This window comes from Propithecus coquereli, unplaced genomic scaffold (genome assembly GCF_000956105.1).
Source record: "Propithecus coquereli isolate 6110/MARCELLA unplaced genomic scaffold, Pcoq_1.0 Scaffold181, whole genome shotgun sequence".
In the NCBI taxonomy this organism is placed as follows: Eukaryota; Metazoa; Chordata; class Mammalia; order Primates; family Indriidae; genus Propithecus; species Propithecus coquereli.
In genome coordinates this window covers 14,965-29,701 of record NW_012142857.1, presented here as the reverse complement: position 1 = coordinate 29,701, position 14,737 = coordinate 14,965, and positions in this window count along the sequence as shown.

The window sequence follows — 14,737 nt, the reverse complement described above, 5'->3', positions numbered from 1 at the left end:
AAAACATGTTCAGTTAAAAGTATGAATACTAATTAGAAATATACAGAAATTATGTTAATAAAGCTATAAAATTACCAAACTCTATTCAAGGAAATAAAAAATAATAACATGCACTTAAATATCATTTACTGTTTGCCAGATACTGGTCTAAGTTCTTTACTTTTTAAGTTATCACCGGAAAACTATGTACTAGATATTCTTGCTATCTTTATTTTACATTGGAGGAAACTTAGGAAAGGAAGGGCTTAAATAGTTTTCCTAAGGTCAAGGAGTTAGTAAATACAGAGCTGGGTGAGGGACCAAATATATAAATGGACAATGGCCAGACCATAAATGAAAATATTACTCTGACCCTCAGTATCTAGAAAGCAGCCCAGCAAGCCAACCCATTATTTATAGTAAATCATCCAAGAAGTCAGACTACCATCTCTAGTAATCGGTTCACAAATATTAAACAAAAGCCCTTGAAATAAATGGCCCCAAATGGCCAAAATTTGATAAATAACTGACAGCTGTCCTAATTTTTATCCCTGTTTCCAAAATAAGACCAATCAGAGAAAGCCAAATATGCACCTTTAACCAATCACACAGGATGATGCACCTTTAACCAGTCACATAGGATGCCTCACTTCTAGTTAGCCCAGTTACAGGTTCCCCATGACAACAGCAGACAATTAGGGCACAATGAAGTCTTCCCTCCATTGTAAAGCTTCCCCACTCTTCTGCTTGCCTTTGCGTCTCTGCCCAATGCAAGTGATAGTGGCTCACCGCCTTGCTGCAGCAAGCTCTGAATAAATAGCCTTTGCTTGTTGTCATTTGGATGATCTTATTTATTTCCACATAGAATTCATACTCAGTCTGTCTTAATCCAAAATCTGGGAAAAAAACTTTCTCCTTTGGTAAAAGGCAGTTCACTATAATCTATTTCAAAAACCCGTTGGGCTTCTCTTTGAAACTTGACAAGATTCTTCTAATTTTACCTAAATATAAACATGAGAGAAAAAGCAGAAACAATATAAAAAAGATAACTAAAGAAAGAGACATGCCTTACCAAATATTAAAATGTATTTTAAAGTTCTAATAATCATAGTGGCATGGCAAAATTATATTATTAGAATAGCCAGTTGTATCAATAAAATAGAAAAAAGACTCTAGAAATGCTTCTAGTATAAATAAGTCTTTATTATATGGCAAAAATAAACAAAAATGCAAACATTTTAAATAATTGCTGAAGTGGGAATTTTTTAATTATTTGAGCTATATATATATATACAAATCCTCATAGAAAATAAATTATAGGTTTGAACTTGAAAGGTTAACCACTTACATAAAAATAAAGTATATCATCCACAATAATGGCACTATATCTTGAAATTTTATACAACAAATTATTGCATCAAACCTGTAAAGCACTAGCCTCTTGAAAATAAAGAAAAAATTGACAAAAAATATTAATACTAGTAGTGGCAGATGAACATATTTTATTTCAGATCAAAAAAGATCAAGCAGGTACACAGTAGTAGGAACAAAGAGGATATAAATAGCATAAAGAATAACATTTATTTAATCGGCAAAGAAAAAATTCACTCCCTTATCGAATGTCCATGGCATACTTTTTAAAAAAATACACAATTAGATTATACAGAAAAATTCAGTAAATTTCAAACAGTGAGACAGAAAAAGGAGTCCTCTTAGCCCCCGAGCCCCCATCTCCCAAGCATGAAAATAAAGGAAAAATCTGAGTCCCTTCAAGGGAAATTTCAGGTGCCTAGCTAGCCTTGAAAAGTAAATGAGCAACTGCATAAACAAGAAGATAGTAGTAACTTAAAACAGTAGTTTCCCAAGCAAGCCAGAGTCGCAAGGTGTTTTGGTTCCCTGTAAACACTAAAAGGTAACATCTTAACATGTTCTTGAGTTGTTTTTCAGAAACCCAGACCTCCACGTGATGGAAAATGCCAACCCACTATCATGTAAACCTTAGATAAGGAAGAACTAAGGACTGAACTCTAACTATAGTTCTTTGTTCTAAATATCTTTCTGAGAGACCTAGAGAGAGTTACACATATCAGCCAATTCTTACCATTGCTTTCTGCTGACCCTGAGTTTACAGACAAAGCCTTGCTTTCTTAACCTATTGCTAATCAAAGAATCTCCAAATCCACTTATGGTCCATAACCCCCTCCCATTCAAGATATCCTGTGTTTGGGGGCCAAATCAATATATAACCTCAATGTGTTGATTTATGATTTTGCCTATAACTTCTGCTTTCCAGAAATGTACCCCGCCTTTAAAAGCTCTGGTTTGTAAGCCATCAGGGAGTTTGGGTCTTAAGTGTTAGTTGCCTGTCCTCCTCGTTTGGCACTCTACAATAAATACTTTACTTTCTTTCACTGTAAATCTCTGTGTTATGTTTGGCTTTGCAGTGCCAGGCAAGTGTACACAAATTTGGTTTGGTAATAACAGTAGAGATAGCATAAAGTGTAATCTTTAGATCTAGTGCATAAACTTAAGAAATAACTGAAACAACAACAACAGTGACAAAAATTTCTGAAACATTTGGGGGTTTGATAACATACCACCCAAATGGGTTATATTGCCTGCTGCACAGATAAGAGCCAATACATTGAGACAGTCAGAGTTGCAGTGGAGAAAGAGTTTAATTCTGCACAGTGCTAAGTAAGGAGATGGGAGGAATTTCTCAAATCTGCCTCCCTGAAAATTTGGGAAAAGGGTTTTCAAAGATAGTTTGGTGGGCAAAGGATTAGATAATTGGCTCTGTTCATTGACTAGGTCCAGGGCAAAATTATAGGGGTGTAGAAATCATCTTCTCGTGTTGAGTCAGTTCCTAGGCAGGGGTCGCAATACCAGTTGAGTCAGTTTCTTGGTATGGGCTGCGGTCTGTGGGGGTCAGCCTCTGGAATGCAGGGCCTGGAAAATATCTCAAAAACTACCCTTAGGTTTTGAAAAGATGATGTTATCTATGGAGAAAGTTAAGAATCTTTATGACCATCAGCTATGTGATTCCTGAGCAGCAATGATAGGAAAGCAAACTAGGAGACAGTGGCTGGTTATTATCATTACTGTTAGCTATATCTGTGCCTTCGCAAAGTTTAGGCCCTTACCACAGTTCTTACCTTGTACCCCTTTATTAATTTGTAAAGGATAGTTTCGGATGCCCCAAAATAGTTAAGACCGCTATTAAGTGAGAACACTATGTATCATAACAGATGGGAGTAGGCCTAAATGGTACTAGAAAGTAAATTTAGTCTGTTGGGGCTCAGAAAAGGATACCCCAAAGTATGCCACCTTGACATGCTGAGTACATTGAACTGGAGGAGACTGGAAGGCCTCAGAGGCGAGTTCTTTCTGAGCTTCTCTTGTCCTCTTGTCTCCAACCCATCTTTCTCCCCCAAAGCAAGTTATAGAAATAATTCCTCTTCCCCAAAACAGGTCATAGGACCTAGAACCCCAATTTCCCAAAGCAAGCCATGTACCCTAGAAAGTTCACTCTCTCTCTTCCCCCTTCTCCCTTGAAGACTATCATTCTGGATAGGTCCTGCCCATACCTGGGAGGAAGACATGCTACCCAGACAGGCCAAGAAGAATCTAGACAGACAGGTCTTGCTTGATTTTTCCCTCTCACTCCACTTATCATATATGGTACCCATTTGTCCAATCATGTTTCTATACAGCTGTCCATTCTTCATTGATCCTACGCGTAAAAATAGACAGTTTTCCCTAAGTCTTCAGGTCTTCATTTTTGAAGGCTCTAGTGTCATGTAAAACATTGATTAATAAATATTATGCTTTTTTCTTGTTAACCTGTGTCAGCCATGACTCTTATGATGGTGAGGAAAGGTATTATATCTTTCCACACCTCCAAGGGTTAAGCATAGAAATAAATGACTTAAGCATTCTCCTTATTATATTTAAAAAACAAAAGAGCAATATATTACAGTTATAGTAAGCAAAGATACTGGGTTCCCAGCCATGTAATACTACTATCCCTTTTTCTTTTTTCTTTACTTCTCATTTTGTATTTTATTCTAGACATACTAGTACAGAGGAGGAAAAAATCCTCTTCTCTTACCTTCAGTCTTCTAAGTTCTTAGCCGAGGCCCCTGTAACAAAAGACAGATTAACAAGAGAAAACATACATAAGTTTATTAACATGTATATCTCATATACACATGGAAGAAAACCAGGGAATGAGTATCTCAAAGAGGTGGCTTAGAATTTGGGTTTAATATCATGTCTGGAGCTTCTTAAAATAATCAGCTCAAAATAATCCCTGTACCAAAAAGGCATATTTTGTGTGACATATTCTGGTCTCTTATATAGGCTTCTCTCAATTTTCCAGCCACAACTTGTGGAATTACCTAGAATGTCCTTTACTCTCTTTCTATTTCTTAGCATCATATCATCCTTCAAAGCCTAACTAAATCTATCTTCTTTTGTCAATTAGACTCCAGGAACAACCAAGTCACTGTTAAAAAAAAATACTGAATTTATAGCATCTACCAATCTCTGAGGATATTTAAAAAATTAATATTTAATTATGTCCACTCTTAGTATATATATGTCTCTAACTAGATTAGTAGCTCTCCAACAGCCTTATCCCGATTATTTTCCACGCTCATGTTATAAAGTGACTGACAAAGAATTTTCTTTTGGAAGAGCACTAGTACATTTGTGACATGTCAATGATAATATTGTCCAGTCATTTAAGAAATGAAGCAGGAAATAGAGAAATGTACCAAGGGACAGAGGTATGGCAATGATTTCACCCATAGGCCAAGAGATTTTTGTGATGATATTTCCAGATAAGGAGTACAGCTTTAGCCCCATCACTTAAGTTGATTTTGGTGTTGCCATTTGGGATTCCTTCCAGCCCCTCTCCCATCATCACAGGCTGTGATCTCATTATATTTATTTTGCAACTTTACAGGATTTACTCTGTCAAGGATCTTTGCCTCTGGCAAATACAACTTGTCCTAAATGATTTTCAGTAATACTTCAAAACAGGAGCTATTATAGATATATTCATAGCTCAAAACTTCTATCTTCCTCCTCTACCATCTTTCTTCCAGACTTCCCAATTTTTCCCTTTCCTGCTGATTTATAAAAGAATCTTAACACATAGCAAACTTGAAAAGTTATTTTCCAATGAAGATTTTGGGAAAAGCTGCATCCCCATACTTGCTCAAAAGATGTAGTAAGCAATAAGAACGTGCGTTCAGGGGGAATCGGGAGTAGGAAAATTCATGTGACAGATAAGCACTTGCATCTCAATGGAGCTGCTTGCTCTGAGCTGCTGGGAATTGGCTGTCAGGTTATGAACTGGATAGAGTGTCAGCTTGTCATATCAAAAGCTTTTAGTTTTCTTCTAAAGATAACGGGCAATGCAGATTTCCCTGTGATGGAGTTAAATTAAGCTATTCTGAGGATTTTTAAACTGCAAATTGTCAAATAAAAAGCAAATGCAGACTTAGATAAGGAGACTTTATTGAAAAGGATTATTGCAAGAGGAAAGAAAGGGATTTGCAATAAGGGGAGAGGAACTATGGCACCAGGGAGAATACTTCGACTACAAGCATCTCAAAGGTCAGGCAGAAAGGAGCTTTTCTTTAGTAGAGAGAAAGAAACAAGTCTAGAAAGAACTAAACACAGAGACGTGGTTCGAAAGTGTGGTCCACAGTTTATCAGGGAATGTTTTCCCCTGAAGTCAGTCTATATGCTCAGTTGCATGCTAGCTCAGAGTTAGGGGAGGTAAAAGTCAGGGTTGGGGAGAAGGAGAGAAGCTTAACTCAAGTTTGGCCAAGTTAAGGTAGCAGACATTTTATCCAGATTGGTCACTGGGTACGAACAGTTTAACTAATCATTTAAGAGGCAAAAAATGAGAATTTGTCACAGGGTAGTAATATTCTCCAGGGATTAGGGGGGTCGGGGGGATAAATTCACAACTAACGAACGTGGTGAGCATTGTAGAGGGGAAGGGCATGCCTCTAATCCTCGCTTGGGTGAGGCAAAGATATAAAATGTAACCAAAATGTTTGTACCCTCATAATATCCTGAAATAAAAAAAAAAAAAAAGAGAATTTGTAGAGTCTTTGGCCTTTTCATAGGTATATAAAGGGGACATGTAGGAGTCTTATCTAACTCACATGGGAAAGGATGGTTTCTTGCTTTAAGCTGTTACAGGAACACAAAGGGGTGGGAGAATTTTTTTTAACCTTCACTGATTTACAGGATCACAGGGCTTGGGCAGAGTTCACATTGTCAAAAGAAATATTCATGAATAAAGAAATTAACTGACAATTCTGAGAGTCTGAATATATAATGGCCAGCCCATAGATGACAATAAAACGTTGACTCACAACCTCTGAAACAATCAGCCAGGAAGCCAAATCACAACCTCTGCAGTAATGGGGACAGAATAGTCAGAACTTGGTTATCAATATCCAGCTTTCCTATTTGCCCCTGGTCTCCACTCAGGACTAATCAGTGAAAACAAAATATATTCCTCAAACCAGTCACATAGGATGCTGTGTCCCCAGCTTCCCCATATATCAGCCATCTCCAATTCGAACATTCCCCATCCTTCCCTTGCACGACCTAGAGTCTCCACCAAATGCAAGTTATGGTAGTTGGTACCCTTGATATGGCAAGCTCTGAATAAAAAGCCACTGTTTTTCATATTCGGATGGTCTTTGTTTATTTCCACAGTTTTCCTGGGGGCTCCACTGAGACACAGTTGCACCGCCTGCCACTGCAGACCCCAGCCCTCTGCCAGGTGAGCACCCACAAGGCCCCTTGTGCCTTGCTGCTCACAGCTCCGTGGGTCCATGCCTATGTGGTAAGTCCACACTACACCGGAACTCAACCTTGCTTTGAGTTTCTTTGCCGTTTATTCTCAGTGTATTTCCTGAGTTTTGCTATTGTTTCCCACTGTTTGTCATCCTTGGTAGAATCAGGACATTCCTTTTCATCCATTTTTGCTCTCTTTTGTGCTTCTGTTCTGTGTTGTTCTATCGAAAAGTGCTGCTTGTCATGAGAAGGAGAGTTACAGGATCAAACACAGTCACGGGCTCTATAAGCTTGTGATTCAAGCCTCACGGATTAATGAGTTTACACTTCACACAGGTACAGACAAATTTTACTGTGGATCACAAATAACAATGGATAAGGTTCTCCATCTGTCTCTATTGTTCGGTCCTGAGATCTTGGCTCTCACTAACAAAAAGTGTTTTCATTGATTACTTGTCTGCCTGGAGGCACAGTCTGCCCAGTCTGCATTTAGGGGCAGCCAGCTATCAAGCTGGGGACCTGAGACCTGAAGTACACAAACATCAATTTCAACCAACGATCACCAGCTCTTATAGGAATTCTCAGGCTAAGTCCTCTCCTCCTCCAGAAAAAATTCCTGCTTCTATATGTACTCTCATTATAATTCTAATTATTGCACCTATCTCTCTAAATGTCATATCTTCATCAAGGATCATTTGGACCTTCGATAACTGCTGTGTGGCGCATTTGAGTTGAACAAAATGGGACAGAACTGAAAACTCAGAATAAAATTCTGATTCAAAAATTGCTTCACTGAAAGATTATTTGGCCAAAGCTAATGGGCAATTTGACAAACTTAAGCACCAAAAAACAAACTTGTTTTTTAGTTAATGTTCCCATTCCTTGTCTTCAGTTTGTCTCCCTACATTTAATTCTTTCTCTTTCTCATTTCATTGGCCCTTAAAAATCCATCCCTTTCATGAATCAGGTATGCAGGCAACTACAGAAGTTAAACCTCAGACTTGAGTTAAATCAAGAGCCATAATTAAGTATTTTTATAAAGTTGGGCAAGATCAGCAATCTCACAGAATAATTTAGAATTCTTTTGGGTGCATATGACACAGGGTTACATTTTCTATTGCTGCTGGAGTAATTTAACATAAACATAGTGGCTTTAAACAGGAAAACTTTATTATCTTAAACTCCTGAAGGTTAGAAGTCCCAGAAAGGTCTTACTGGGCTAAAATCAAGATGTCAGCAGAGCCATGTTCCTCTTAGGAGGCCCTAAGGAAGATTTCATTTTTTTGCCTTTTTCTAAATTCTAGAGGCCACTCGTATTCTTTGACTCAAGAATTCTTTTCTCCATTTTTAAAGCGAGCCACAGTGAGTGTAGTCTTTCTCAGGCTGCCTTGTCTTTGGTTCTCTTCTTTTATTGTCACGTCTCCTTCTTTGACTGCAGCCTAGAAAAGTTCTCCACTTTTGAGAATTCATGTGATTTGGTTCAGTCCTCTTGTATAATGCAGGATACATTTCATGGTCCTTGACCTTAATGACATCTGCAAAGCTCCTTGTTCCATGCAAGGTAACATAATTACACTTTCCATATCAGGAACCACCCCCCCATAACCAGTCTCTACGAGGCTCACACATTTAGGAATATTATCTATAATACTAGACTCTACCCTGCCTCATGCAGATATGATAAAATATTACAAAGAACTAATATACTTAACCAATATGCAAAAGCCGTTTTCTCACACCTTCCTAAACAGCTTCATCATGATCTTCAGCCAGATTTTATCTATTGGAAGAGACATGAGCAAAAAACTGCTCTTGAACCTCGTTGAAAGGAACCTGATTAGTTGCTGTTGACAACAAATACAGCAGTGAAACCACCAGTGAGTCAATCATTAGGTTCCCATTTTACAACCTGAGGAAGCAATCCAGAATTCCAGAAAAGACACTATTTTATTAGGAGACCTTAAATTACAAATTCTCAGAAATTGTCTAGATGTAATCAATCTTTAGAAGTAATCCGTGACCCAAGACTTTTGAACAAGCAGATGATCTCAGATACTGGACAGTTTCCACATTAAGATGTTGCATCAAAACCCCTGTCTAATTCCTGTTTTATTTTTCATTTGCTTGTTTATAATGATTCGTCTCATTTTCTGTAGACATCTGGTTATAATCTACCAACAATGTCCCTTTTTCTCTTTTTTTCCTCTTTATAATAATTGTTAGGTCAGAACATGCTCATTGTCATGCCATTTTTAGATTACTCAAATAGAAACCATAGTCCTCAATTTTGCTGATTCCTAAATGTGCCAGCAGCTCTGAATCCCTGTGATAAAAACCTCCAGACAATTTCTGTTTTATCAAATGAGACCTTAGGGAATTACAGTTAATGGTGCTTCCATGCACCTACATGGACAAAGGAATTTAAACAAATCAAACTATGACTTTGCTAGTGTCCTTCTCTTTCAGGAAAAAAAAAAACAAAAAAACTAAAAACAGATTTCTGTAATTTATTGGTGAGGCACTAGGAAATTCTTAATTTGTGTTCAACAACCTTCCTAGAATTATGGGCCAAATACACCCTACCTGTAAGGAACTAATAGGAATTCAAATTTGTAACCCAGGTAATGTAAAGTCATGGGTATGATTACATCAGGAATGATTTCTTTGTTCCCTGGATCTTCATGTTTTGCCACCAAATACTATTTCCTTTGTGGCCAAGATACTGGTTGTTGTTCGTCTCAAACTAAAACCTCATGAAATTTAAGATTAGTATTTCATGACTTGTCTGTACAGAGACTCTAAATCTATAAATCCCCAAGGCTAAAAATTTTGACTTAGACACAAGATCCCAAATGAGACTAACTTTGATTATTCAGGCCCTCTAGCTAAAAGAATTACTGAATCATTTATGCAACAATCAGAACAATGTTACCAATGGTGAGAATCACACAAACAGTAAAGGCTGTAAGAAGCTTATGAAATCTGGCAGCAATAATTAACAGTATTACTTCTGGCCGCGAAGGAATACAGATCATTCTCAGCTCTTTGGCATGAGTAGTGATAGACAATTGCATTGCTCTAGAATTCTTGTTGGCTAATCATGGGTATATGTGCCATTGCTAATACTTCCTTTTGTACTTCAATTAGTGGAATAGACAAAGTACATCACCTTACAAAAAAGCTACTTGACTTTCTAAGGTTGATCCTCATAGCCTATGGAATTTGTTCTCTTGATCTTTTCTTGAGGAATTTTGGTTCCTGGTTCTAAAGTAACTTATGAGGACTATTAATTGTTTTTATTTTTATCATATGGGGCATCATGCTGGTCTGTTGCAGTCCATCTATTGTTTTAAATGCTTCTGCCCAGTGACTGCCTCATCAAATGACTGCTGTGAAGATACAACAAAAAAGTCAAGAAGGCTTTACAATAAGTTAACTATGGAGACAATAGGACAATCTGTGAGGGGTGAAGTTCTGGATTTCTAACCTTCCCTTGGTTGGTCAAGCTCTTAGAAGTGAGAAAATGACCAAAAGGAGCAAATGAGAAACTGAATGTACAAACAGAGAATGGCCAGCCTATATACGACAATAGAACTCGACCTACAACCTCTACAGCCGCCATCCCAGGAAGCCAAACTGCAGCTTCTCCAGCAATTGTCCCAGAATAGTAATCACTTTGGCAGTCAGTTTGTAGGGGAAGAAAGATGTGGTATCTTTCCTTACTTGTCATAAGAGTCATAGCCAACACTCCTATTACAAAAGGCAAGTTACCAAGAGAAAAACATAAAGGATTTATTTAATAAAAGTTTTATGTGACGTAGGAGCCTTCAGAAATGAAGACTCAAAAACCCAGGGAAAACTGTCTATTTTTATGCTTAGGTTTAATGGAGAATGGACAGCCGTGTATAAATGTGGTTGGACAAATGGGTATGATTTAATGGTAATAGACAGAAGGAAAAAACCCAGCAAGACCTTCTTATTCAGATTATTCTTGGCTTATCTGTGAAGCATTTCTTCTTCTTGGTTTTGGGGAGGGACCCATCCGGAATGGGGGTCATCAAGGGAGAAGGGAGAAGGGAGAAAGGGATCTTTCCAGATTTTATGTGTGGCTTTAGGGGAGAAGTGTTCTAATTTCCATGACCTTCCCTGGGGATGAGTAATTCTAGTTTCTATGACTTACTTTGGCAAAAGACAGGAGGACAGAAGGGAGTCAGAAAGATCTTGCCTCTTAGGCCCTTCCAATTTCCTTCATTTCAAAGCTCGCAGCATGTCAAGGTGCCACACTTTCAGGTTTTGTGCTCTCAGCCCCAACACAGTCGTCCGTTTCTGAATTTTTACCCCTGCTTCTAGCTCAGGAATAACCAGGGAAAGCCAAATGTGTTTCACAAATTAATTACAGGTCGACTATCCCTTATCTGAAATGCTTAGGACCAGAATCCTTTTGAATTTCAGATATTCTTGGATTTTGGAATATTTGCATGTTCATAATGAGACATCTTGGGGATGGGACTCAAGTCTAAACATAAAATTCATTTATGAGTCTAATACACCTTATACACATAGCCTGAAGGTAATTTTATACACCTATTTTTAATAATTTTGTTGATGAAACAAAGTTTTGGAATTTTCTACTTGCGATGTCACATTGGCACTCAAAAATTTTCAGATTTTGAAGCATTTCAGATATCAGATTTTCAGACTAGGAAGGCTCAACCTGTATATAAAATGTCCCACTTTTATTTGGCTTGCCTCTAACTTCCCCATACCAACAAGCTCCACTAAGAGAGTTCCTGAAGCCTTTCCTTTTTTTCTCTATGATGTTTTCTCACTCCCCTGCCTGTCTTTGAGTCTCTGCCAAATGCTAGTGATGTAGGTTTACTGCCTTGCAATAGGAAGCTCTGAGATAAATAATCTCTGTTTGTTCTCATTTGGGTGATCTTCACTTATTTTCACAATGTATTTTTTCATACCAGCTTTTATTTGATCTGAAATTTTCTTCTCAAAGTGCCTCTCACATTAGAAGGTAATGAGATTCAGGTGGTGTGAAATTATAAGGCCATTCACTCTCAACAGTTCTCTATTGGCAGAGAGAGTTTTACTATGTCACTGCTCTTTCTTCTATCTCAGGAATGGGTGCACAAAAATACTCACACTAGAGTTTTTAGCACCTTGAGCACACAATTGCTTAACTTATTTTCTCTTAGTTTTGCAAAATGGGATTAACTGAAAAATCTTCTTTATCTTTGAATGTATATAGGATATTGATGTCACACAACATTTAAACAATAAAAATGACATGTATTTTGAGGAAATTTAGAATATGCAAAAGGGTATATTAGCTATATTGAATGGAAAACTGTACTATTATGACCACACAGTTCCAAATTTTTAATTTTGACTTTTTCTTGGCTTTAAGCTATTTTACAATTTTGTAAATAGATCACAGATAGCAATGTGAAATATTAATAATTCTCATCTATGGACATGATAAATTCAGTCCTGTGGAGGTTCAATTGACCACTCCCCCTGTGAAAAAGGCATTTCCATTTTTAATTCTACTCCCTATGAAGTTGTGCTTCTTTGACTTCTCCTTTGAACTAGTTGTAAGATCTGCCTGTTTTTATCATTAATAATGAGTTTAATAAAATATTTAACATATGTTCATCTTATATCTGCATTAAAGTCATAATTTTAGCTTTTTAATTATCCTTTCATAGTTTTAAGTCTTTAAAATCACTGACAAAATTAAAACCATAACCTATTAACTCAGTTAAATGATAGTATATTTTAAAAGCAATTATTTAAGTTTTTCACTTTTCCTTCAGACTTTTAACATTTAGAAATAAAAAATTCTGAATATTTAGACATAAAAAGAAATTATTAAGTAATTGTATATAACACAATTTCATATATTTTAGAGGTATTCTTTTAAACTTAAACTTAAAAAAAAGTCTCTCCAAAAGAATTTTTACATTCCATTATTACCATGTAGGGCCTTCATTTTAGTTCTTCAGTGTCATCTGAACAAAAACATATCCTGAAGATTGTATGGACAGCTACTTATTAATTTTGAGGTGAGAAATTGTCAGCAGCCTTGTCATATTCTAAGTTTCCTTTAGAATATTCCTTTCCCACTTTTTCCTTTTGTCATATGACCTGAAGCCACAAGTACAGCTGCCTAAATCTCCACCATGCTGCACTATTTCTTTCAGTTTGACAGAGTTTTCGGTTATGTACCAATTAAAATAAAAATACCTCTGGAAAGAATCAAACATAATCAGGGTTAAAGCCTATGCCAGAAACTTATTAAGTCTTGGTAGATTTAAATACACCATATACCATGGAAAACATCTTTTCCTTGAATAGGGAAAAGTGTTCAAATTGGCAAAAAAAAAGGGGGGAGAGCTGAAATGAGATGATTGAGTTCTTTGACCTTTCTCATGTTTTCAGAATTAAGTGAAATTTTAAATGTTAACTTCTGGCTAACAAATTCTTTGGAATCTGGAGCCACCGGAGGAACGTTACTCAGGAGGTATTCCACCCCCCACCACGCTTCTGGATTCCTAGCCTCTTGTATTGTTTTATTGTTGCTGTGCTGCTGTTGTTGCCATTTCGTTTTATTTTGGCCTGTCTCTCCCACTGTCTCTCCCCATCCTTGTCCAGCTGTCTGGGTGTCATTCTCAGTCATCATCCATCAGATCCTGGAACTCTTCAAATGTCCCACTAAAGTTGGCAAATAGAGAATGATGGCTTCATCTTTAACGCATTAAACAAACCGGTGCTTGGAATAGTGGCCACAATAACAAATGGGTGCCTGATGCCTAAGAAATTTGAACAGGAACAGTTCATTTACATTAACAAATGACAGTCTCCAAAGTTCTAATTTAGCATAACCAGGGCTAAGGAAATCGGAAAAGAAAGACGAGCTTTCTTTTCTTAGCTCGGGGGAGAAGAATGAGAGAGTCTTCATTTGACAGGGAGTTAAGCTGGGCCCAAATTAGTAGTGTTAAGAACACTGGATAATTATGCATTTAAGGTAAATCAATAAAGCGGCAGAAAGCAAATAACATGGTGAGTGCTGGTGGGATAATAGTTATTTTTCTGGGCCATTTAAGTGCAATGCAGGTTGGGGAAAGAGATCTCTGTAAATTGAGAAAGCTTTCTTTTTTAAAATTTTTTTAAGGGAGGGTCCTTTTATTTTCTTTTTTTAATCTTCTCAGAACCAAATGATCATTTCCATTTTGCAACAGGAATTAGATGAGATCACTAAGAGTTGATCACATACAGATTTAAGACCTTCCTTTCATGCAAGAACCTGAATAAACCACCTCTCCCCACCATGACACCTCTCCTTCATTCTACACTTTTATTATGTGTTCAGTTGTGTACCTACAAAGGGGTGAAAAAGTGACTGGTAAGAGAAGTTAAAATTGTACTGTGTGCCAATTCCTCTTCCCTTATTTAAGCTATAAAACGATTCAGGGAGATAGTTATAATTTTTATCCTCATTTTACAGATGTAAAAATTGAGGCAAACAAAGACTAAGTATCACACACAGTCTCAAAAGTTGTAAGTGATTTAGCAAGGATTTGTTCTTGATAGGTTTGACTCTGGAGTTTGTGCCCTTAGCCACTGTTTATTCTGTCTTCAAAAAACACTTTTTAAAGATATGAAAAGCACACTGCTTGGATTTAGGCTGAGAACTGAGAGGTGATGAAGGGGTCTGAGAGTGTTTCTAGTTTGCTAACTGTACCTCAGCACACTTTGGTCTTCCAATGTCGACACGAAGAGTAAGATGTCTAAGAGCACAGAGTCTGGAGCTAGATTTCCTATGTGAAAAGTCCAGTTCTATTGCATACTAGCTGGGTGACTCAGGGAAAGTTTACTTTGTCTATGCCTCAGTTTTCTCTGCTGCAAAATGAGGTAATAT